At 39.0% G+C, this 27,536-nt stretch overlaps 1 long non-coding RNA gene across 1 annotated transcript; it reads right to left on the reverse strand.

The window, feature by feature from the left end:
- Window positions 1–1,030: 1,030 nt before the first annotated feature.
- Window positions 1,031–27,442, reverse strand: LOC121950977. Its single transcript, XR_006106370.1, has 6 exons — window positions 27,326–27,442; window positions 21,021–21,143; window positions 18,792–18,914; window positions 13,353–13,428; window positions 6,778–6,887; window positions 1,031–1,092 (listed from the first exon to the last, which is right to left on the reverse strand). It is a non-coding gene; the product is annotated as an uncharacterized LOC121950977 (long non-coding RNA).
- Window positions 27,443–27,536: the final 94 nt, after the last annotated feature.

Genomic DNA, 27,536 nt, shown 5'->3' on the forward strand with positions numbered 1-27,536 from the left:
ACACATGGATGTTGTTCTTTGGGTTCAAGCCCCCAAGACAGTGTCAGACTGGCAATTTCCCTCTTAACCGCCCCCACTGCGGCTGGAAGCGACCTCCTCTGCTTTGCGTTACTCTGCTGGTATCAGCCTGCTGCTTCTTTGTGTAATAAGTGTACGTTGTTGCACTATGAGGTGAACAGGTGATTCATTTTCCTGTAAAATCTCAGCTAGATTCCTATGAGACTTTTATTTTGACGGGGATAACACTAATTCCGGTAAAAGTGTTCTTATGTTCATAAAAACTCTTTTTTGTGACTGAACTGAACATTTCTATCATGAAAGTATTAACTCCGCCAAGGACTGCTTATTTTGCTCATGTCTTGAAGCACAGAAAAATTTAAAAATTACCAGCTAATGGTCGCATGCCTCCATGAACCAGTCAAGACGCATTTACAGTTTACATCCATGTCGGTATTAACATGGATGGTTCGCACACATCTTTCCTTTTCCAATTCAATATCTGACCAAATATCTCACTCTGTTATTGAGATACGATGTTGAATAATGGCCAGAAAGTGTTCTTGTGTAACATTATGATGTCACAGTGAAGCTGACCTTTGACCTTTTGGATATAAAATGTCATTACTTCATAATTTTATCCTATTAAACATTTCTGTGAAATCTTGTCATCATTAGAGTATGAATTCTTGAGTCATGACCAAAAACATGTTTATCTTTAGGTTACAGTCACCTTGACCTATGACCTTCAAACACCAAATTTGTTAAGTCAAAGTGGACGTGTGCGTAAAATTTTAAAAAATTTCCTCAAGTAGTTCTTACAGCATTGTGTTCACTAGAATGCGACGGACACGGTCACAGTGACCTTGACCTTTGACCACAAAAATCTAATCAGTTCATTGTTGAGTCTTCACTGACATTTGTGCCTAATTTGAAGAAATTCTCTCATGGTGTTCTTGAGATATTAAGTTCACGAGAATGAGACTGACACAGCAACAGAATTATGGATGTGCAGACAAATTTTTTCTTTTTATTTAACTCATTTTTTACCAGGTGAGTCCCATTGAGGTCAATAATCCCTTTTCCAGGGGAGACCTGTCCAAGAAAGCAGCATGAGAAAAAAGTTACAGACAATAACCACAATGAAAAGATACGAGAATATACAGTAACATGTAGACATTTTAAAACACCTACGCACAATGAAAAAATACCAACAAATTCATTAACCCTTGCACTTATGACAGCTTTAATATCAGCCAGAGAGACCAGTTCTCATAGTTATAAATGTTATTAAACACAGCTCAGTCTGCGCACAAGGAATAGACAGCAAAGCCCGAAAACATAATGCCTGACCATAATGACACATTATAAAATTAAAAACTTGGTTTTCACTGGCAGAGGTCTTAAAGCAAGCGGTCAAAGTTAATCTGCAATTGTAAGTGTCGTATCTAACCTGCCTCATGTTCTTCAACTTCAGTTTGCAGTTTCCTACATTTCCCAGAATGACTTGTGGCTACACCCAAAGAACATGCCTGAACTTGCTCCTTTTGGCTGTAGGTTTTCTTTGCGGGTGGAGGGAGTGATGGTGGCAGTAAAAGCAAGACAGCAAGAGTTATTCTGGTTCCCAAAAGTGAAAAGACAAGTGTTGCAGTTTTTAACCAAAATGCAGCATGTTTTGCTGTTTGTTGCTTTACTGCAACAACACACTCAGAGTACAGTCTGAGCAGAAATCGGTCTCTCTATATGCAACAACTTTAGAGGAGATGCAGCCTGCAGTTTAACTTTAAGATATTTTAAAGTAATTCTGATTTTAAACCACATTGGTGTTATCTTTTCTTCATTTGGTCAGTCAGAGAAACAAATAATTTAGGCCTGTGAAACTCAGCTTGTGACCTGTAATTCGGGCTCCTGGCAGAGTGAGAGGTGGCCCCTGAACCATTTTCTAATTCACAATAAAAATAAAATGATTCACACTGAGAATAGTTTTTGTTTTAATGTCCTAAAATCCTAAAAATGTCCTGGAATCCCAGAAATGTCCAAACATCCTATGGATGTGTTAAAATCCTTTTAAATTGAAATTCTAGAAATATCCTAAAGTCTTGAAACTGCTCAAATATCCTAGAAATGTCCTAAAATCCTACAAACACGTGCGGAGCCGCCGTGACTGGCCTCCGGACTCCTGTTATTTTGCAAAAATGGCTCCCAAGCAAAGTAGAGTATCCCTGATTTAGGCTCTTGAAAATCTACTGTACATCTCCGGTGGTTGGTTGTTTTTCCGGGTTGACTTTTCCCGTGAGGACACTTCAGCAGGCCGAATATTTGCTGACACAGCGGGTTTTTGTACCCTGCTCCTGTGTTTGAAGGACCGTCTGTCTGACCACCAGGCCACCAACAACCACACCAGCATCAGCAGCATGACAGAACACGAGCTCAATCAAATCCGTCTCCTCCACGACTCTCCATAACCGCTCCATACTGTACCATTACACAAACCTCATAATAGTTTTGATTTATGACCCTCATATGACACTGTAGAACTTGGCGGGAAGCCTACGCAGCTCCGTCTTTGGCTTCCACCGCAAGAAACATAAAGGCGTACATTAAGAATTTCCCTCGGGGTCGCCGGTCATCGGGGACGTTTATGTAGCAGAGAAGACATGAAAAGCAATGAAAGCTACAGACAGAGAGATTAATTTGACCTCTTCATAATGATGCTTTCCCCTCGCCGTCTGCTCGGAGAGGAAGGAAAGTTTATGGCAGAAAGAAAGTCAGTATTTCCACCATTTGCTGCCTTTCTGTTTCTCCTCCGTCTCTCTGTGAGGCAGAAATGACATGAAATGTTTACCTCACATGTCAAATAACTGTTTATGCAGTAAACCGAAGCAGGGCAGCACAATGGCGGGGTAAAGGATGTTAGATGCTAAATACAACGGAGCGATCCAAGTGTTTTGATTGGAGGGCAATCGAATTCCGGCGGAGAATAAACAGAAAACAACTAAGAGCTGATTTTGTTTATTAAAGACAAATACAGAGAGCAGTTGTGTGAGTGATAGTGTTTGAGTCGGGGAATGTCAAGAGGTTTTAAATGAACTGCAGGATCACAAACAATTTAATCGGAGCATAATTATACACGGCAGAGTTTGTCGTGTTGACTTTGGCGCAGAGGCGTATTGACAGCTTGAAAATATACAGTACAACCTGACTTACTGGCAGAGCTGGGACCGACTCATTGTTTCCCAAGTAACAAGTAAGCGTAAGGTCCTAGAATGTGGGTTTCGGCTCCTAAACAAGTCATAATGTGGTCTTCACCAAAAGTTACATTTTCAAAAATCATGCTTTTTATGCCTCTGTGCCGATAATAGCAGTCCGTCCGTCTTATTCTGGTGAACGCGATATCTCAAGAATGCCTTAAGGAAATTTCAGAAAATTTGGCACAAACATCCTCTTGAACTAACTAAAGTTTGGTGGTCATAGGTCAAAGGTCAAGGTCACTGTGAGTCAGTCTGTCTCATGTTTGTGACGCAATATCTCAAGAGCACCTTTACAGTTTTGTTTTGTTTTTTTTCCAAATTTAGCTCAAATGTCCACATTGAGTCAAGGGATACCTGAGTAGAATTTGGCGGTCAAAGGTGAAAGGTCAAGGTCACTGTGACCTTATCGGTCTCATTCTAGTGAACGTGATATCTCAAGACCACCTTAAGGGAATTTTTGAAAATTTGGCACAAAAGTCCACTTGGACTTAAAGATTAACTAACTATGGTTTTGTGGTCATAGGTCAAAGACTGAGGTTACTGTGACTGTGTCTCATTTTGGTCATGCAATATCTCAAGAATACCTTGAGAGATTTTTTTTTCCAAATTTGGCACAAACATCCATTTTGAGTAAAGAAGAAACCGATTAGACACATATGTCCCAGTGGAGATATGCAGAGAAGGGTGTTGTGGGTAACTGTAGGTGACAGAGGCTCACAGAGGAATGGGAGCAGTATGATGTGAGTTATTGTTTAGGCATGTATCCTGAACTGTTTCATGTTTTTAGCCAAATCTTTTTGATAACCAAGCTCAATTTTGTGCATTTTATGCACTGTGGAAGTGATACTCAACTTACGGCCCACAGGCTAAATGTGTCCCGCCAAACATTTTTTTAAAATTCACAATAAAAATAAAAATGAGAATGTTTTTGTACTTTAAGTAGGTTCCAGAGTGCATAAAACAGCATCAAAATAAAGCTTGTTTATAAAAAAAGAAAAAAGGTAGCAGTAGAAGATCCCCCACACCCCACAGAGGTCCTAGCTAAGCCCCTAATTTCCTAAAATCCTAGAAATGGCCTAAAATCCTGGAAATGTCGTATAGTCCAAGAAACATCCTAAAACTCCAGAAATGTCCTAGAATCCTGAAAACAAATCCTAGAAACTTTCTAAAATATGAAAAAATGTCCTAAAATCCTAAAAACATCTTAAAATCCCAAATACGTTAAGTCAAGAAATGTCTTAAAATCCTAGAAATGTTCTTAAATCCTAGAAACATGTACAGGTGAGGTGTATTATGCTTTGTTTATATGGGTCTTATCTTGAGGTCAGAGGTTAATGGATGGTTAGGCCTTGGAGTCGGATGTAACAACGACACAGGCAAGCTGAGTATCCTTGCTTTAGTGACAATAATCGTCCAAAGTGAGAATTATTTGGGGCTAAAGATGCCTATGTTTAGCGTTAGTGGGGCAGGTAGAGAATTTGGGGGGCATTGCTATCAAAATACACACAATGCACATTTACCTTAGTGAGATGAAGCTGAGAGGAAAATGTTTCAGCCTTAAGTCACCTACAGTACGTTAGCACGTTAGCCTAGCTGACCTTTCATGTTCAAACTAGCCACACGCGCCTAAAGCTAACTGCTCAAGTTTCAAGAGAGATTTACTGTCATTGTCTCTGACAACAAAATTGCAGTGTTTGAGTTTGTGTTGCATGATTGAATGAAAAATAAACTCATATTGTGACTTAGAGTTCGACCGCAGTTCCTGTTGGCTGCACAAACTTGCCAGGTAACTGACATGTCACCATGGAGTGATACTTTGGTCTCTGCCCCGCTGATATTTACCTCGCCAATAAAATGTTTCCTGCCTCAGACAAATTGTCATGTTACCGCACCAACAAGATGCTGGTTTAAGAGATTTAAAATCCAGATTTTTCCAGTCAGACGAAAGTCGTTGACAGAAGAACTCCAAAACTATGCCAGTGGTTTGTTTTAAGTCTGAGAAGTGGTGCCCGCTTAAAGATCCTCTTTGGTTTCCCTCTTAGAGATCAAAGGATTGAAACTAATCTATTTGACTGGGCCCTGCTGTCTCCACGACAACAAGATCACAGACAGGAAGCCTGTCCTTCCTTCACGGGACCTTGTCATCAACAATGCAGCCACTCAGCAGTGTCTGACTCTCATAAGTCACTGTGGATGTGCGTGTTCGCCTGTTTGCATTTTGGGGTGCATGTGTGTGTAATTTAACTCCACAAAGCACGAAAAGCTCTCGCTCTTTCTTCAGTTTGTGTGTCTGAGAGTATGTTTGAAGAAATCTTTTAGGTTTGGAGTGATGCAGAATCACTGCTGTGTGTGTGTGTGTGTGTGTGTGTGTGTGTGTGCGTGCGTGCGTGCGTGCGTGAACGTAATGTAGGTGAGAGAGTGTTGAGTTCTGCTTCAGCGACCCAGAAAACATCTTTAAATGCTGTGTTCCCGGGTCACTCCAGAGGCCCCCTGTGTTTTACCAACACATGATTAGAAACTAAGACTAAGCTTTTTGTCTTTGGCTCAGAGAAGGGACAAAGCTTTATCACAATATATTCACAAAGTCCTTCTTTTAGAAGAAAAGTCATTTCTATAATAGAATTCTTCTTTATACACAGTCTGAGAGTCTTTATTGCTTAAAAATAAATAAATAAAATCAGACCAAGTCTTGATTAGGGATCAAATGACAGGACAGCAAAAAAATGCATGGGGCTAGCATTCAGTATGCAAACCAGTAAAGGGGACATTCATGGGTACCCACAGAACCCATTTTTATACAGATATTTTGAGGTCAGAGGTCAAGCGACCCCTGTGAAATGGCCGTGCTGTTTTTCCGTTGCCAAAATGTAGCCTAAATTTGGAGCGTTATTCTACACCCTTCCTGAGAAGCTGCACAGCATGGTTGGTGTGTCTGGATTCAGTAGGTCTTCTAGTTTCATATGGTATACTATTGTAACTCTAGCTTCAAAACTCAGCTTGGTACAACCTCTTCAAGACGGGATTGTTGGCCAGCGATTAATACGATTAAAAAAAATTAATGTGTTAATTACGGACTTTAATCGCATCGCAATTACAGCCATACAGTTTTTTGTTTTTGCAAAATGTTGAGGTATCGCCTTGTGTGTTTGCTCTGTGGATGCCATAATGAAGAAGTTGGGTTGAGCTTTATTGGCTTAATGTGCCACTGAGCAATTTTTATAGGACTAAAAGGGGGCCCGCTTCCAATGCTGTATCCAGGTCTCTTTATACATCCATATAACAACAGCCTGCACTTCTGTATTTTTGTATTGTTCGCCAGTCATGCTGCCACCACAGACGCCAAAAGTATAGAAGTGCATCAAGAGACAGACCCACCCCTCTCTCTTTGAGCCTGTTTAGACCTGGTATTAGCACGTTTCCATGATCAAAACACAAGTTGACAGCCGAGACACATCACCATTCATACCTCATTCATACGTCATTACGTGCACACTTATGCTAGCTGCTCTGTAGCACGCTTTTCACTCACCTTAGCAATTGTGTCTGTTCAGCTGGAGATATCGCTGTCAGCAGAAATCAATGTCTCCCTTGGTTGAGTAGAAACAGGTATAGGTCATGCAACACTCCGTCCAACTCGACCTAAAATGGGTAAGTTACAGAGTGTTAGCGTGCTGTCACCAAAGCAACCACCGCATCCTGCACCCATGACATGATCCTTGTCAGGGTTGCATGAGGACAGTGTTAGCGTTTACACTACAAAACATATGTGGTCATATGCATCCCAGACCACCTCAACAAGTTACCTGAGTGATCGGAGCAGAAATGCATCTTGTTGGCCGTTTATTCCTGTGATCAGATCACCTAGACGTTAATGCGAGGTCTAAACAGGGTGTTTGTCTCAAACTCAAGGCAGAGATGATCAGATATAAATCAAGATTATATGACTGAACCACCTATTTCTTTTCTAAAATGTTTTCAGAAACACATTTTAGTGCCCTGTTTGGCTGTAATAGTGAGAATTTGCGAATAGGAATTGGGCACGATGCTGTTTCCAACATAATGAAAATGGAGGCTAAAAAAACTGAGATTAGTCAGTAAAACTAAACAGGGCTGATCAAATATAAACCAAAATTCTGTTACTGTGTTGCCTATTTCTAACCTCAAATGCTTTCAGAGACATGTTTTAGTTTACTGTTTAAGTGTAATATGCGACTGTTTGTTGCCAGTTGGCCACCATTGTGTAAAAAGGACCACTGGAAACAACGTCAGTGCGTTTAGTGGTCTGTTGAGGTGCAGTGCATTCTGGTAGTTGCAGGTTTTCTGCCTCTTGAATAAAAGCGAATGCCAAACTCGTTTTTTCTCTGTATTCTCTAATCATGTTGCACCAATTTAAAAAGTATTTCCCTCTTTCTGCTCCACAGACATCCTAGTTTTATGAAGAGACCATCTTTCCTGCAGTGAAATACTTCTTTAAAGGACAGGGCCAGGTTTTTGAGTCCATCTTGATAGTGTACTCACACACCAATTTTCTTCATAGTCATTCTATCATTCATCTTCTCCATACTGGCCACAAAGATATGCCACTGTGCTGTGCCCACATAGTATATTAGGGACAAGATCCACTGTCCTAGTTTGTGCAGAAAGACAATCTTAAGCTTCACCGAAGCTAATATGAGATTTGACTGAGTCAAATCAAATATTTTGTCAACCAGGACTTCGTCATGGGTCAGTGAGGAAACACTGTCTGGGGAAGCAAACAGAGAATTTCATACTAAAAAAAAATAAAATCTGGAACCTAGATTTGGCGAGCAAACTAATACAAAATTAAACTGGTTGGAAAGCTTTGGCAGTTGTCTACTGAAAAGTTTCCAAAAATTCAACCTTCTTTTCTCATCCACAAACAATGACAACTCTTTCGTGCCCCTTCAGGTTCACAGTTACCAGTGATGCTGAGCACAATGTGCACATCATCACCTCCCTCTGCTCCCGGCCATCGCCTGATGAGAACAGTGTGTGTGTCACAGACTTTTTGTCATCTTCAGACTGTTTCAAGCTGAATGTGAACAATATGATTTGGATGCCTGTAGGCCTTTATGGACTTGGGGAATGTGGAGTCTGTGTCCCATTAAGAATCTGTTATAATCTTATGATTGAAAGATGGAATGAGGCTGTGAAAGCTGGAGGGATCAGCTGCAGCATATTAGGACTTAAAGCCTGACAGATCTCGCTCTTCTGGGTTCAAGAAATAGATTCCATGCTGTCCAACTAACCGGATTTTTTCCCTCTCCACTCCATCTTGTTTGCATAACACCAAGGGCTGGGTAAATTGAAAAGATAATCCCCATTCTTTTATGCGTAACTCTGGGGTATGTGGTGCTTTGTGCATCGAACACTGAATGTGAAGCAGCGGCTTGTGTATGTGTGTGTGTGTGTGTGTGTGTGTGTGTGTGTCTGTGTGTTTAGGACATTTAATGTAAGCTGAAAAGTGTACATGTCCAATGGAAATGGAAGCAAATTTTGGACAGACACAATGCATGCTGTATAATGAGCGGAAATTGACACGCCGTCCATGTCCATCCAAAAGTGACTGACTGTGTAACAGGGAGTTGTCGTTTGAAGTATCGGGGCAATATTAGAGGAGTTTAAAGTGTGTTGGTACATTCTTTTTTCATACTTCGTACTGTAAACATCTGCTCATTTCTGGGACATTTTGTGCATTTTTTTGCACAAGCCACCACTGAAGCTCTTTCTTTTAAATTTATATATTGTACAGAATTTTAATGGTATTGTTTATTGCATTTTTATTATAACTTTATTCTATCCTGTGTTTGTCTATGATTTTTGGAGGACTTTATAATTTTTTTCCTTAAATTTAATTTTCTTTTATTATTTTTATTTATAAGGTTCCAGAGTGCATTAAATAGCATCAAAATAAAGTTTGTTTATAAAAAAAGAAAAAAAGTAGCAGTGGAGGATCCCCCACACCCCACAGATGTCCTAGCTAAGCCCCTCATTTCCTAAAATCCTAGAAAAAAAAACTATTAATTTTTATCTCATGCGCCAATACACGAAAGCAGAGTCCTTATACGGGAAAACCTATAATCTGGAGTCTGATTCTCACAAAAACAGTAACATCAAGTACACTCGCTCAGAGAGTGGTTAAAGAGTGAGTTATTACTGTCAGATGAACCGTTCAACTTTTGGTAAACCCTACCATTTGCTTTCTTTGGAATGATTTTGAACTGATTTAATTTTGACTGCAAAACATGCTGGAGTTTACTTCAGCAACCGAACACTGTCCGCCCATCAGAGAGCCCAGATGTGATTCTCTCACCGTCACCATCTAAAGTGAAACACTGAGTCAAGACTGAATGTCACTTTAAAAGACACTGATTAGTAAAAGCGGCTCCAAGCCTCTGACTTGAGTTTGTTAATGGCCCGGTCAGAGTGTTGTGTGACTCTTACAGCCATTAGAAACCTGCAGAGGATTTGTCACAGGGCCTGAAGCTGTCTCATTCCTCCCCTTCCTCCTCTCCAGCCCGCATTGTTTCAAACACTTCATTACTGATGAGTTGCGAGGCAATGGATTTTCAAACATTTCACTGACTCCATCTCTTGGCAGGACCGTTTTGTTTGGTCCCTCCAGCAGGTTGGAAACAGATGGGAGGAGTGACCGAGGAAAATGTCTGACAATATCTTAACTATCTCAAACACTTGCCTCATGATCTGTCAGAGTCCCTGCGAGTGTGTGAAGGGACCAACTGTACAGTTGCTGATCAGAGGAAACCGTCTCTGAAAAACCTCTGTCGCATGCATCTCTTAACAAAACAGAATATGTTTTGTGTTTTGAATATGTTATGAAATATGTTTTCAAACTGTCCGTCTGTCTCTCTCATTCCCTTGAAAGAACCTTGAAGGAATCTCTTCAAATTTAGCACAAATATTTTTGATTCAATGATGGATTGAAAAGATTTTGGTGGTCAAAGGTCAAGGTCAATTAGATGTTGCAACCATCTTATTCTCCAAAATGTAACATCTCACAAAAGCCTTGAGGGAATTTCTTCAAATTTGGCACAAACATCCACGTGAACTGAAGAATGAACTGATTAAAACTTGGTGTCCAAATTTAAAGATCAAGGTCAGTGTGCAGACAAAAAATGGTTTTGGCCATTACTCAAGAATCCTTAAAGAACATCTGGAAGGAGTTCCTTCAAATTTGGCACAAACATTCACTTTGACTCACTGATGAACTGATAAGATTTTGGTGGTCATAAGTCAAAGATCAAAGTCTATTTGACTTTGCAACTATTTTATTCTTTTACACGCAATATTTCACAAAGGCCTTGAGGGAATTTCTTAAAAATTTGGCACAAATATCCACGTGGACATAGTAATGAACTGATTAGATTTTGGTGATCAAAGGTAAGGGTGGGTGAGATCTTGCAACCATCTCATTCTTGTGAACATGATATCTCAAGACAAACCAAAAGTAATTTCCTCAAATTTTACACAAACCACATTGACCTGATTTTGGTAGTCAAAGGCCACTGTGATTCTGCATCCATCTCATTCTTGTAAATGCAGTATCTCAAGAAAGCCTAGATGAAACTTCTTCAAATTTGGCACAAACATCCACTTCAATTAAAGAATAAACTGATTAGAATTTGGTTACCAAAGACGAGGATCAAGGTCAGTGTGACCTCACAAAACATGGTTTTGGCCGTTACTCAAGAATATTTCAAGAACACCTTGAAAGAATGTCTTCAAATTTGGCACAAACGTTCATCTTGACTCAACATTAAATTAATATGATTTAGGTGGCCATAGGTCAAAGATCACGGTCAATTTAACTTTGCAACCATCTCATTCAAGGGAACGCAATATCTAACAAAGGCCTTGAGGGTATTTCTTTAGATTTGGCACAAATATCCACTTGAACTCAATAATGACTAGAGTAGCGTAGAGAGTAGGTATGTGTAATCTTGCAACCGTCTGATTCTTGTGAACACGATATCTCAAGAAAAACTGAAGGGAATTTCTTCAATTTGGCACAAACGTTCACTTGGACTCCTGAGATTTTGGTAGTCAAAGGCCAGTGACTATGTATCGATCTCACTCTTATGAGTGAGGGGATTTATTTAAATTCTTCTTCAAATTCAGCACAAATGTCTACTTGGACTAAACTGGATGGGATTTTGTGGCTGAAGGTCGGTGTGACCTCACAAAAATATGCTTTTGGCCATGACGCAATAATTCTAATAATGCTAATTATGACAAAACTTCACACAAATGTCTATTCGGTCAAAATGATAAAAATCCTGACATTTTTTATCCAAAAAATTAAAGGTCAACTTCACTGTGACATCATAACTTTCTGCATAAAACACTTTTCTGTCCATCACTCAACATCATATTTCAGGAACAGAGGGGACACATTTACAGATACTGAATTGGTGACTGGGGGAAGATGTGTGTAAAGTCCATATTTTCACAGACATGGATGTAAACTGTGACTACAACTTGAGTGGTTTGTGGAGGTTATACAACCACATGGTGGTAATACTAGTTTCTATTTACCTCTATTAATAGAGGTTTCCTTAAAAGTGGTGGAAACATTGTAGAAAATTCTTTTTTGGCTGCTTCAGATATATGCAGTCATGTTTTTATTAGGTTTTATAGAGAGCTGTTATTATTTTCATGCTGCGTTCCATTATTATCTCTCGCTCTAATTTATGAGGCTTATCCAGTAACATGCTGATAAAGATACACTATTATGTTTTTTTTCTTTTTCTTTTTTTTGTTTTTGTTGTGTGCAGTTTGTTGCACGTTACAGAAGAAGGAACACATTTATCCATCTCTGTGACACATATGGTAGTGGGTTGAGCCAAGCAATTTATCAGTCATAAACATTTGGTTTTCATTTCATAAATGCATATCACATTTATGAAAAAGGACAAATGGGTCCCCAACATTTGTGAACAGTGACTGATTCTCCAAGCCAAGCTTCTTTTTGTTGCATACTTTTTGAATTAAGAAGACAAAGCAATATTGGTTCCAGAGTTTCTGAGTCACACATGATCCGTCATATTTATTTGTGGAGTTGTACTCTTGCAACAGCATTCATAAACTCATGTTAACCTCTAGGATAGATAACTAATATCAGTAAAATTCATATAGAGTTTCAACTTTGTGTGTGCCTCACTCTCAGAAAAAGTATGTCAAAACATTCTTCAATAAATGTTTATCAAATTAAGAATATTTCAGCATTTAACCCTTTGAACCTGGATCAACATTAGTTTCCTTGTGCTGCATTCAGACGCCTTTGATAAGCTGTTTAACCCCTTGAAACCCGAGTAAATTAGTTTGATTTCTTTCTGAAACATGGAGAAAAAGACAGTGAGCAACTTGACAAGAAATGTACTGAACACCGCAATAATTTAGTAAAAGGTGACAAGAAAAAGACCTGAAAATTATTTATTTAAGGGGAAAAATTTTAAAAATTAGTAAATAAATAAACTAGGAAACATGTCCAAAATAATCATTATAATTATACTATTAAATTATACTACATAAAAAAATGTATACAGATATTTTTGGGTCATTTTCTTTTTTTCTTATAAATTTTTTTTAACGTCTTTTCTTTTTTTAAAATTTTCTTGTAACTTTTTCCTAATTTCTTTCTTGTTTTTGGGCCATATCTTATAAAGTTGCTCACTGCCATCTCTCCTTGTTTTTGCAAGAAATCAGACCACTTTGCCCAGGTTCCAAAGGGTTAACAAATGCTGAAATATGGAGTTGAGGTCAGGGATTCTTCAGCTTTTTGGAAAGATTATCATATAAAGATTATGAATGACCTAATTTGTTTAATTAAGATAAACAGATTAGAGTTTTTTAGCCAAATCTTTGGGACACAGATATTTGCTGTTTTTGTGGCATTTATCTGATGGATTTATCTCTTTTTTTTTTTTTGACAATAATAATGCAAGGTGAATGCATTGCAAGAAAAACAACCTCCACTTGAAAAACAAATACTAAATAATATCAGATCATACAATGCTGTCATTTCATAGTTAAAAATTAATGGATCACAAAATCTGTACTTACATAGCCTGAGGTCATCCTTATGTTCCAAGAGTTTCTTATAGTAAGAGATTGGTGAGGACTCGCCTCACAGTTCAAACTGCAAAAAAATGAAATAAAATGGATGTTTCAAATGCAGTTTCAATGATAAATATACATAAAGCCACTGTGGAGATATTCACGTCTATGTTTTAGGCGTATGTTTGAAGGACGATATCATCATTAAGCTATAAGCTTTACGTGGGTGACTTCAGCATAACCTACTCAGAAACATAATGGACATTTTACCTCGAAAAAAGGCAATGCTGAGAATATAAAACCCTTTAAAAAGTCTTCTTAAGGTATCATATTATTAAGCTGTGGAACAGAGGACCCTGGGAATATACTATAGATGCACTCCCTACAAGTTGACATGGATTCTTTTTCATTTAAAAGGTTTTAGAGCTCAAATAGAGGTATATTTAGTTGATAAGAATCTCCTCACATTCAGCCCTCCATCAGCCAAACTGGAGTTTATCCAAGAAATAATATGCAGAGTGCTCTTTGACCATTAACAGTGCAGCAGACATCCTAATCGCTGTCCTTTATATATTTAAAATCTACTAAAGGCCTCGCTGTCTTGCACGCAGCCTGCAGCCACCCGAGCCTGTGACAACACACCCTGACTGCTGCACAGTTCACACACTGAAAAAAAAAGCTGGACCAGCATTCAAGCTGTCATCACGTTGTATTTCAGGGGTGTTTGACATCAACATGTGTCACATTCGTCCAGAAGAGAAGAGCCGAGTGAAATGTTTCATCTGGGGCTGCAGGCATGTAAAGGTCTGGGCCCACCAAGGCCAACGCACTTGAAAGGTTTATATTGATAAATGCATGATAAAACTGATTTCCACATGTCATTTCCAAATCAGTATTTTCAAAATAAAACTTCCTCTTACTACAAATGTGTTGACATTATGTGAACAAAAATCTAAGCAGTAAGTACAGGTGGTAAAATTACAGGTCTAAAACAAATTATAACGACCTTACTTCAATCTGCTGTGGTGACATATTTGACACTAATAATGCCACCGCATAAAGTTCATAAAGTTTATTCTTTGAAACCTGGAGCGACATCACTTTTCTTGTGCTGCTTTCAAACAAAATGTTCCACAAACTGAACAGAGAAATATATTTAAAATGATGAAAATTAAATATTAAGAATTATTTACAGAATTATCAGAATTGTTTAGGAACTTTTTCTTCTTTTTTTACTTTCTTTTTTTTTAATCATCAGGTAATTTTCTTTTACTTTTTACTAATTCTTAAGGTTTTAGGCAATTTCTTCTTTCATTGCTTATTGCCTTCTCTCCGGATGTTTTTGGTCAGGTTTCAAAGGGTTAATAAAAACGTTTCTAAATGCCCACTTGCAAAGAATTTAGAGATTTTACTATCTTTATTCCATTATATAATCAAAAGATTCAGAGAATCCAGAGAAGTCTCTGCTCATAAGGGACAAACCTGAAAACCAACACGGAATACCATGACCTTTGACCCCTCAGGTGGCACTGCATTAAAAACCATCATGACTGTATAAAGGATATTACTACATGGGCTCACCAGCATTTTGGAAAACACTTGTCAGTAAACAGTCAAATACAGGTTTAGGAGCAAAATATGCTGCCATCCACACAATGTCTTTTTCAGAGACATACCTGCTTATTCCAGCAAGACAACGAGACACATGCTGCACGAGTTACAACAGCGAGGCTTCATAACAAGAGTGCAGGCGCTAGACTGACCTGCCTGCAGTCCAGACATGTCTCTCTTTAAGACAGATCTGGACTGTGGTGCATCATGAAGTGCAAAATAACACAGAGAGACCTCAAACTGTTGAGCAGCTGAATTCAATGTCCTAAAATCTTAGAAATGTCCTAAAATCTTAGAAATGTACTGAAGCTGAAATCTTAGAAACCTGCTAAAATCCCAGAAACATCCTGAAATCTGAGAAATGCCCTAAAGTCCTAGAAATGCCCTAAAATCCTAAAAATGTCCCAAAATCCTAAAAAACATCTTAAAAAATTTCGCTTTCAAAGCATCAAAAATTAGTGTCCTCAGTTCCCCAACACTTACTGAGTGTTGCTTAAAGAAATGTTGAAGTAACAGAGTGGTAACTGTGCTCCTGTCCCAACTTTTTTGGAACATATTGCAGGCATTAAATTCAGAATGAGTGTATATTAACAGGAAAAAATAAAAAAATTTAAAAAATAAAATTGATGAGTTTTAAAATCAAATATCTTGTCTTTGTACTGCATTCAATTAAATATTGGTCAAAAAAGATTTGCAGATTCTATTTATGTGTTACACAGTGTCCCAACTGTTTTTTGTATTGGGGTTTTACAGTTTAAGCAGTTTAAGCAGTTTAACAGTCATAGCCTCATGGGCATTGAGGCCCTATGTTTTTACTTATTTGCTGTTGAAAATAACAATTTTCCATCTTTGGAAACATTTTTTCATATCACGATGATTTAATAAAATAATAAAAGTATTGTGCTTTTGTGCAAATGTGTGTCCATCACAATAAGCATTTAAAAAAAAAATAACAAAAGCTAATTCAATGTTTTGTTTTTCTGTTTAAAATGTGCTTTAAATAAACCTTTTAAATAAGTATTTCTTTCTGTGGCTGCCCAGAATCCTCCTTTGGATCTGCTTTTTGCAAATAATATTGAAAATATTAACTGTGAAGTAAGGACACGCTCTGGTATCTGTTCTCAACATCAGATCATGCCGTAATGACTGCGTAGGTCGCAGATACATTTCAGTGCAGCACGAAGATCTAATGTGCATTTTAGGAGGTGGAACGGTTTGAAGGCCCAATCAGATACGGCGGGACAGAGCAATCTGTATGAGCTCAAAGGCAAACTTTCAGCATTCCTAATTCTGGGGCAGACCACCCAAAAAGACCCCCACACTGGCCTCCCCCTGCCTCCACTCCGAGCTCACCCAGCCCTCCCCTCTGTCTCGGGTTACGAGGCATCGCTGGTCTCCAAAAGAAAATGTCACAAAAAAGGAACTTGAACTTCAAAAGGCGACTAATCTGAAGTAGCCTGAGTTAATCGTGTGCATCTGTTCCACGGCGCTGAGGCTTCTGACCCGCAGGACGTCTCGCTCTGCTGGCTGCTTCACCGCGAAGGAAGCACCGAACACGAACCCAGAAACTGTTAAAATTATCACTGCTTGGAGAAGCTTTTTGTTGAATATTGTTGACAAAGCCACATGGGGAGATAGACTGTCATTTGGAGGTCGTGGAAGCTGGTGTTCTTTCCAAAAAGTCTGATTTTATTTTATTATCAAGTTAATGGCATGACCTCAGCAGAGTGTTTCATTTCAGTCCAGATGAAAGATGCATTTTCCAAATACTAACGTCAATCATCGAGGAAGGATAATCAAATGTGAAGTTATGTAACATTTTTGCAATATGCCATCGATGATTCACTTTTTCTTTTCAAATATTTTGGAATTTTCTTCCATTTCTTCCAAACTGTAGCTCTCTTTGTTGTGGAACAAAATCCAAAGTTAGCAGCCATCTGGTGAATATAGTGAAGCTTTTAGCATTTAAAGGGCCGCTCAAGAGCTGGTGGACACAAAACTACTAAAAGGAGAACATATCGTCCTTAAATCAGTGCTGCTGAGAGTGGGGCCCACAATAAGGTTTGATTTGGTCCCTACAAATGTTTCTAGCAAAAGTTCAAAATGTATTTAAAACTACAATTGTTGTTTGTATGCCTCTGCACATCAGTCAAGTTGCACTTACAGTTTAGAGAAAAGTATTTTTGCAGAACATTAAAATTGACCTTTGACCTTTTGTATATGACATGTAATCATTTCCTTATTATAGCATATTAAACATTTGTATGAAATGTTGCAATAATTAGCGTAAAAACTCTTGAATTATGGCCAAAAGAAAATTTTGTGAGGTCACAGTGACTTTCGACCACCAAATTCTAGTAAGTTCAATCTTGAGTCCAAGTGAACGTTCGTGCCGAATTTTTGTAAACTCCCTCGTGGACTTCTTGAGATATGGCATTCACTGGAACAAGATGAATGTAAGGTCACAGGGACCTTGACCTTTGACCACCAAAATCGAAACAGTTCATAACTGAGTCTGCAGAGACGTTTGTGCCAAATTTGAATAAATTCCTGTCTTTGCTCTTGAGATATCACTTTCACAAGAATGGGATGGACGGACAACCGGAAAACGTAATGCCTACGGACTCAGCTATCTGCGTAGCTCTCTACATCGGCCTGTGAGGAAGCATAAAAACTATAATATAAATTGCTGTATATGCTGTTTTATTTTTGTGAGAAAAATGCTCTTAAAATAGAGAGTGACACTTTGCACAGAGTCAGTTTGGTACAAGTACAGCAAGAAAAAATGAGAAGGAAGGGAGATTTGCATGGAGAAAAAGGCATTTCAATAAGGAAAATAGGATCCTTCTGCCATTTTGCATCTTTAAAATATAACAGGTGTTTGCTTTGGGCCCATGGTCCACCATCAAGTTTCAGTTTTGGCCCTCCAAGGGAAAACGTTTGGAGACCCCTGTCTTAGATTCTCCAGGTGGCCACAAACATAATGCCTAAAAATGTTCACATTGCTGCATATCTGTTGAAAAATAGACAACTGTTGATAACTGCATATCAACTTTAATCATATTTTAAAGTTGTATTAACAGCTTTTTCTGGGGTCCCCTAGAGGCCCCATAAAGAGGTCCAAAATATGTATTCATATATGCATTTGTTACAAACTTAAAACAACAACAACAAAAACAAAAATTAAGCCCTGAAACACTTTAATTCCCAATACCTCAAACAAAGCAGAGACACAAAGGTTTGCATAAATCCAGACTGCATAAATCTTTTTGGCTGGCAAATATTCCACATCTGAGTTAACGTCTAGGAGATCTGTCCTGATGCTGCTTTCTTTTCACGCAGATGCTAAACAAGTGAGTCCAGATGTTTCTGTCTATGCTGCTTTATGCTGCTGAGGCAAAACAATCACAGCTAACTGACAAAAAGAAGACACTAATCATCAATGAGTTCATGACAACTGGCTGTCTGACCTGGATTTTTAAGTCAGTACTTACAAGAAGTTCTAAAAACTTAACTTGCATGTCAACAGATCCATTTCCAAGACTCTGTCCAAACACACGACAGAGCTGAGAGCAAAACTAGAGAGTTAAAAGCTTATAATTGGAGCTTGAGATGAAACTGTTTGTTGTTAAACTACTGCAGACTCATTCCTGTCTCCATGCAGTTGCTCTGTGTTGCACACAACACAGAGCAAAGTGTTTCATCTTTCTGAGAGTAGATTTTGGTTTCAGTCCCTCAAAATCAAACACAGAGTTCGTCTTCAGGGACTGAACATTTTGTAACAAACATTCAGCAGCTGTACGGGAGAAATCAATTGTAGAAGGCAGAATTTACCGTAATACGATGCAGCCACAGGGCATGCTGTGTTTGGAGTTCTTCTGGCATGACTTGATTGGAAACCTCTCAAACCACCTGTAGCTCACTGCGGCATAGAGGGAGTCTGGGGCAAGATGCATTCTGGGAAATGTAGGATATTTACAATGTAAAGTAGAAGGAAACACAGCAGGGGTACGTTCAATCCCAACAGTTTTGCTAAGTGTTTCTGGGTTATCAGAAGTGACATGTATATGAATAAATGTCTAAATCTTTACTTACTGTGTGTACTTTTTTCCATTCACACTTGCTTTGGCAGTGTAAATATATTTTTTTCCTATGCCAATAAAGCCTCTTTAAATTGAACTGAATTAAATTGAATTGTATTGAATTACACCACAGTGGTGAACACACATTGTTTTTGTTTAAATAAATGTTTTGCTAGATAATGAAACAATTGAGGGTGACTTATTTAGGCTTATTCTTTTATTTAATTTGTGATTTTAATTGCTTTTGGTCAATTTGTTTGTATTATGATATATTAACATTATGCATCCTGCATCGGTCATCATTAGAGGATTTCGCACAATATAAGCAATCTAGCAAAAAGACGGATCGCACTGGTCACCTGCAAACTTTTGCTCTATGATTACAGATAATTGTTTTTATCCAAAAAAACAGGCATAGATCCAACTATTAATGAGCCTGCACACTTTCTTTCCCTCAGTAATTTCAAACTTAACATCTAGTTAACATCATTGTTGCCTTCTCCATCCTCTTTTTCCAGCCTTCAGAATATCACACTGATGTCGTCACAGTTTGCACTTCAGGTCAAGAAATATTTTTTTGGTTCCAGCTGCGAGCCAGCTTTTTGGGTTCTGAACTCTTTTTTTTGTTGGCTGAAATGCTTCGAATGACTCAAAATTAAGTGTGGGAACCAGAACGCAACTGATTCCATATTGGTGGAAAAGGGGTATTTGAGCTTTAACCCTTTGAAACCTGGAGTGACATCACTTTTCTTGTTGCACTTTCAGATACCTTTCACAAGTATTTAAACCTTTGAACTTGCAGCAAATTGGTGGGATTTCTTTCAAAAACATGGGAACAAGGTCAATGAGCAATTTGGCAAGAAATTTTCCACAAATTGCAAGAAGTTAGTATTTAAATTATATTTAATAAGCTTCATAACGATCATAATTACATATTTAAAATTATGTTACAAAACTATTTTTTTCCAGGTTATTTCTGTGTTCGTTTGTTTGTTTAACTTTTTTTTCTTGTACTTTTTTTCTACAAATTTGTTGTTAATTTTTGGTTAATTTATTTTTTCTTGTTCGGTTGCCATCTTCCCATGTTTTTGAAAGAAATCAAGCCAAATTGCAATCACAGGGTTAACCTCTTGAACTCTTTAATCGCTACAAACTCATTTTGTTTGGCCAAGCATTGTTAAAACTCCAGAAATGAAGTTTACATTCTTGTGGAGATCTCAAAGTTTCCAAAAATACCAAATATGTCAGACTAAATTAAAGGATCTGTGCATACAATGATGCACAGGACATCTGGTGCAGCTTTAACAACACTTTGATGAAGTGTTGGAACAAACAAACATTACAGCATGGATTACTTGAGGGAAAGTTTAAAGAAGGAAAATGAGGATCAAGAGATTAAATCACATAAAACATGATTCCTATATATGTGGGTTCTTTGCTCTGTATGTCATTAATATGAAAACATCCTTTCAGGACAAATTCTTTCATATCTACCTGTCAATCTTTCGCTTTTTGAAGTTTAAAAGCTCAGAAAAAGTGTGCAAGTCATTTTAATGTCACCAGAGGTTCGTCAGCTCTGCACTGGATAGACCCAACTGCAATCATGCGATATAACACACAGGAGCTAGACGTCACTGACATCAGTAATTAGATTACTCTCTATTTGGGAGTAATGACAGACCCCCAACCAAACTGTCTGCATTCCTCTCTGTGGGACCGAGGCAGAAGAAAAAACATCGCCTATCACATTTCATCCTCGGCACCACCTTCGCCAAGCAGATAGCAACTCCAGCAACATGTGGCCTGCCCTTGAAGACTACCCAAAACCACATGTGTGAATCCCCCATCCCCTCACACACACACACACACATACTCACACACTCACATGCACACACAGGCAACCTGGTGTCGTTGGAGTGGGGTGATTAGGGGGAAGCCAAAATCAAAGGTACAAATCTTGAAAATTAAAGGACTTGCAGACCGGCCATCTTCTCCTCTCTCACGCAGGAATGCTTCTCATTAGACGGCTGCCTCGATGTGAACCAGCTACCCGCAGATGCAGATTGGAGTGGGCGTTCGCTTTTCTGAGCCTCTTCAGAAAAATCTAACAAAAAAAAAAAAAAGAGCTCAAAACCTTTAATGTTTTCAGTGTGTCTGAGTGGGTTTAGATCTGCATGTAACAGGATGTTTAACAGGATTTAAATCACATTGATAGTATTTGCAGACAGAGGGCGAGCTGCAGACAATTTAAATCAATAAATAGAAGGGTTAGTTCACCTAAATGACTGAAAAACTGTCTCACTTAAAGGTCATATAGTATTGGTTTTCTGGTTCTTGTGTTTTGGGTTATTAATAGAACATGTTTACATGCTTTAATGCTTAGTAATAATAATAATAATAATAACAATAATAATAATTTTATACATATGGCACCTTTTAAAACAGAGTTCACAAAATGCTTTGACAAACAAGGCAAAGCAAGAGGGGTTTCTTACAAAGGCAACATAACTATAAGAGCCAAACAATAATGTCAAATTAGGGCCAGACAAGAGAGAGAAACAACACAACAAAAATCAAAATCACAACCCATACCAATAAGAATAAATACAATTCAAACAATATATGTAAACATGGGAATAATAGCACTAATAATGAAATTAAACATGGCCAAGACAGAGAAAAATGAATACATTAAAAATACATTATAGGATGGATTAAAAGATAAATTAAAAGACAAACTAAGATAGATTAATATAAACAAACACTCCATTTTGCTTAAAACCACCACTTTGTCAGTGACACCAATGCCAAAAGCCACCTTTTTCCAGCAGTCTCATACACCGCCGGGAAGCGTCGTTTGTAATGCGGCCAGATGGCACCTGTTGTGGCAGTTTGATACGCCACCAGACGATGTCGGTTTGAAACGCTGCAGATAACGACGTAATATAAGGAGCTGCAAAGTCCCTGCAGGGGCAGGAGGGAGGGGTGGTGGACTGCTAAACACCCTTGACTTTCACCTCAGCTATTTGTTTCCATTCTGAATGATGAGCTAAACCATGACATTTTCTTCTAAACCTAACCACATGCCTTTGTTGCACAAGGAAATAACGTGACGTGAACGGCACTGACGAGTTGGGATGAGAACGTGTTGAATGCAATGAGCTTTCAAAACTGCCGTCACTGTTTATAGGGACTATTTCTTTCCCTCCCAACATAAAAACAAGATGGATATCTTAAAACTTCAACAGTGGAGCCAAATGCACCTCCAAGTGTGTAAATTAGTTCAGTAAAAACTGTCACTAGCACCAAAATGTTCAACAGAAACCAACTGCTGGTGATAGAAAACAGCTATGGACAGTGATGGATGAGAGCAGGTTGATGAAAGAGCTCATAAAATAATAATTAATGACAAAATTAATCATTAACTAGTTCACTCTGGTTGTAATGGCCAGCCTTTCCTTGTTAAAGGAACTAATTTGTAAGTGTCAGAGTTAAAAAGATAACGCACATTCGTCTCTGCGGTGGCGTTTTGCCTTTACCTCCACAAAAAAAGCCCTCTCACATCTGAACAAGTGAAGGTGTGGAGAGTCATAAAGGCGTTGTCAATAAATCACAAACTTTTCCCCCTGTGCTCCTCATTCCTCCGTGTCCATGACATGATGGATAGGAAACACTTGAGATCACGTGTTTATGTTTAAAGTGTCTCGGATATGAGATCCGTTGCCCAACACCTATGCACATGTTTAGTTTATGTGTGTGTGTGGAAGACAGCAGTGACTGGTGAGCAGGAAGTCCGCACACAAAGTACATCCACTTGCCTCGAGTTTTGTGTCCTTAACTCGCATCAACTTTATCAAGCTGGTGAATTATTCACAGCAGCAGCCATTTAATCATGTGAGTTTATTTAACCTTTCATAGCGCCCAGCCAACAGCCAACAGGGCCGTGTCGCAGGTGTGTGTACACTGCAGGGAAAAGGCATGCGCTAAGTGAGTGAGTGTATAGAATTAGACTCAGCGCCACATCCTGTTTACATTCACACACTCCATTCCCATACGGCGTGTAGTCAGGTACATGCTCCAAGAATGAGTCGTAAAACTCGGATATAAATCAGCATTTCAGCATCCCCGGTTCAGCCGATATGAGAATTTTTAAATTGTGCATAAAAAACCTGAGTAGAAATGCCAAAAATACAGGAAAAGATTTTCACACTTGGAAAATTTGATGTATCAATAATAGGTTAATGCAACAAAGTGTAAATTAGTGATGTTGCTGTCAATGCACAGAGCACTGCAAGCTCTCTTCGTCATCTCTGGATGACTCCGTAATTAATGGGAGCTCCAAGACTGAGTCCTTAAATGCAGAAATAAATAAGCAGAAGCACTTGTCTCAAAGACAATGGGTTGTTGGTTAGATACCGGTTAAATTTAAAGCCGTAAAAGCCATTAAGTATTGTCGTTTATGCAACATTAGCTCTATTGTCATCATTAGCAGTGACAGCACACCTAGCGGTGCTAATATGGTTAACAGTGAGACCTGAAGATGGGCGTTATGTACCCGCATCAACATGTTCAGCAACGTGTAAGCATCAAAGCTGATTATCTAACATTAGCTCCCACCAGAGCGCGTGATCTGCTTTATGCTTATCAAACAAAATTAATGGAAACTGACGTCCCCAAATTTTGAAGATGTTATTTATTGTTAATAAAAAAAAGGTGGTTGCTAACAAATTATTTTGAAGTACAGTGAATATCTGCCGCAGAGCTTTTATTTTGAGTGCTGCTTCTGTTTAAACTTGCAGTACGTTTTTATTTTTGTATTCACCATTGTGTTATTTACATTTTGTGAAATAAATTTGAATATGTGGTAATTCATATAACGTGTAAACCCTGAACGGATGGAGAAATCCTGTGAATGGACCAGTTGGGACCCACTGCCTTAGAACATATAAGGCTATTTATTTATCTGCTAAATGCTCCAAGTTTAATAACTCGATGCTAAGCGTGTGTGCTGTTCGCTGCTCGGCAGGTAACCTGCAGCTTAAAGAGGCTAAAAAGTTTTGTGGAGCTCGTTCTGTCGATACAAACCAAGAGATTAAAGAACCTTAGAGCTTATAAAACACTGCCATACACGTCTTGTCAACATCAAAAACATTTAACCTTCACAGGAAATAAAAGTCTCTGTTTGACAAGTGATTTCTGGGAAAAGTGGTGAAAAAAACACCACAGCAATAACCGCTTAGCGCCACAGATGTCACCGAAATCAAAGCAACACGAATCCGGAGATTACCACTTTAAACTTCACCCTCAGTGCGTCTGCTTTCATCTTATAACACATGACTCAAATCAGTCCAGAGCATTAGCGTTATCAGCAGCTGTAGCCTCCCCAGTCTGCTCTCATCCACGGAGAGCTGCTCTGTGAACACTGGACGCCTTGTCTCAAAACCGTCACAAGTGGTCAACAGCACCGCAGCCAAAGGTTTTGAACTCACTATCTGGCACCCCCCACCCGTCACCATGTACCGCGGCTCAGCGTAGGCGATTGTTCAATCAGACCGATGTTGAGGCTGACATTTTCAAAGGAAATCTCTTAATTTTCCAGGTAGCGGCTGCCAGCTCGCTGACTGATTGAAATAGAACAAAGAGAACGGTGGAAAGATTTGTGCAGTTGTTTACGTGCACATACTTCCTGTGAAATCATCTGAAGCCACGTTTATCACCGTCGGAGCAGAAGTGCCTTTAAATTCTTTACACTTAAAGAATCAAACGGAGTTGAAAGGTAGACGTTTCTCTGCCGTATTCCCACAATCTAAGATTTCAGGCCGTGGATTAGCGATGGTAGGGGCTCCGGCCCGAGGAATGAAAGGACTGTTTTTTCATACAAATGTGGGATCAGGAGGGTCACATAGCTCGAGTGCCTAAAGTCCAACCTGCTGCAATAAACACCTCGTAGGGAGAAGGTCGGCGGGCCGCCTCAGAGGGATTTCACCCCCCCTCCTTAAGGCCAACAGTTGCTGTAAAATGGACGCACTGTGCAGGGAGCAGGTGGAGCGGCGGTGACGATACCATTATGCTGATTCGGGGTTCCTTGTGCTTACTCAAGCGTAGTGACCTATTTCTCTACACATCGGTTTGACACTACAGCTAAAGATAATGCCGCTTAAAAACGACACATGAAAGAAGCAAGGGCGGCTTGACTTATAGAGTACTCCAGGGATGACGTTTTTTTGTAGGCAGACACGGAAATCCCTCGTCAAAAAGCCCATTTTTTCCACTGGATTTCGGATTATTGGAGAAAATAAGCTCTTTTATTAACAAAAGTTTATGATACTTACATGTTTTGTTAAGATCTTCACAAATAAACACCATTTTCAGGATTTTAAAGTCTAAATGCAGCTTCCAGAAGTAAAAAGCTAATGCTAGGCGAAAACGAAGTACACCGCCATCGCCTTACCACTGCTATGAGGCTGTAAAGCCGAGTTCAGCATGATTTCCTGAGATGCTGCTCTGTAGTTTCATTTAGCCACTTGTTAGCAAACATATTTTCTAAACACGTAAAGCTTCAAAGATCACGAGTGGTGTATTTACTGACACATTTTATGTCGTAGAACAAATCACGAAAGTCTCTTAAGCTTGGGTTAACTACAGACCTTATTTAAAGCCTCTAACAAACAAAAAAGAACCAAAAAAGCCCCGCTGACTTTAAGACGAGGGAACCGAGAGTGCTAAAATGATTTTTGGGTTTTAGGACTCATTTACTCGGGTTCTCTCTTTCCAGAAAACTACACTTCCGGCTGGATACGACGATCTGAGAGTCACCGGTCAATGAAGCTAAAAAACGGTCAATAAAGCAGGTTTTTAAACAACTGTTTATCACCACAAGAGGTCCTCGAGCATAAATAAGCACAAAAAATATGAGTTTGATCGGTCCAGTGGTTTGTGAGACTAGCTGCAAACCACCAAAGGCATAGTCAGAGATTAAAAAACAGGGACACTATTTGCATGTAACGTTTTCATATCCAATTCCACCGAAAAGTGCCTCTAGTGATATCAATATTTTTCAGGGACTCCCTCTAACCTTGTGTTGATCAGCCAGCGTCTGGCAAACTAAAAACAGACCTCTCATGAACACCAGACCCCAACGCGGCTGGCTGACATCTAAGTTTCCCTCCACGCTCGGACACAGACAGGACAGAGGAAGGTCGAGCAGACAGAAATCGAAGCGATACCTTTTTATCGTGTATTTTCCCTCAGCGGGGAATCCTCAGATTAAACAGCAAACGCAGACTGAAGAAACAACCACTGATAATTGATATCTGAACACCTGCTGAGGAAAAAAAAGGCCGGCGAGGCTCTGGACTCCGGGCCAACTCACATACAGCAACGTTTCAACACAGCTATTGTTCACTCTTCCTCCACCGCAGATTTACTTAACATTCAGCTCTCTGCTTTGACAGGCCTTTATGATAATATTGTCGAGGTTGTCCGGTTTGATGTGCTCTGCCAAAACAGCAAGACACACATCTGAATCGCAAGTAGAGGTTCTCTTTTGAAAAACCGCTGCCCTCGTCCCCGCGGGGAGAAACCGCAGAGTAACTCGTGATGTCGGAGTCGTGATCTAGGAGGTGGGAGACGACTGGAGAAGCTACGTCTGGAGACGATTACAAATCACATTGGGAAATGGATCTGACTCTTCCAAGAAGCTTTTAAGTGACATGCAATTTGTATCATTTCTTATGGCATGCAAGTAAATCAAGACTGTCTACACAAAGCACAAGAATCTTTCACAACAGCGCGAGGTCGCAGGGGCAATCACTCAAGTCCTATCGCTGGTTAAACTCACTGTGTTTACGTGCCGGGTTAAATGCTCCGCTGGGAATTCTTTATTGATTCTTTACAAGTTTCAGTTAAATATTTTTGACAGCTTTAGCTTCTATGAAAAATAAAACCCTCAATGCTTAGAAAATGGTATCTTTATTTGTAAGATGTGTGCTACCTGCTCTAAGAGGTCTAAACAAGGGATACGACAAATGTAATTTTGAGGCTGAACAGGATGTGGATCAGATTCATTTTGATTTAAATTTAAATACAAAATCCAAAAACTGTTTTTTTTTCCAGAATGAATTTCTTTCAAAGACATGGAGAGAAGGCAATGAGAGAAAATTATCCAGAAATAAGCAAGAAATTAGTTTTTTTTAAAAAGTACAAGAAAATTACATGAAAATTTTCACAAAAAAAGAGAAGGGGGTTAAATAAAGGAAAGTCTTGATTGTAAAAGTTAATGCATACCTGTAGTTTCTGTAGACAGCTGCCGGAGGAGATATCCATCAGCAGGACAAGAGAGGACTTCTGGAGATTGTTCTTCTGCTTGCAATAAAACTGATTAGAAATACATTTTGGATCTTCATCAGGTGAAACTGAGGGACACAGAAAATTTCAGACAGAAACGAACCAACACCTGCACAGGTGAGACTAATTCAGAACCAGGAGCTGTTAATTA

The sequence above is a fragment of the Plectropomus leopardus genome, chromosome 12, assembly GCF_008729295.1.
Source record: "Plectropomus leopardus isolate mb chromosome 12, YSFRI_Pleo_2.0, whole genome shotgun sequence".
In the NCBI taxonomy this organism is placed as follows: Eukaryota; Metazoa; Chordata; class Actinopteri; order Perciformes; family Serranidae; genus Plectropomus; species Plectropomus leopardus.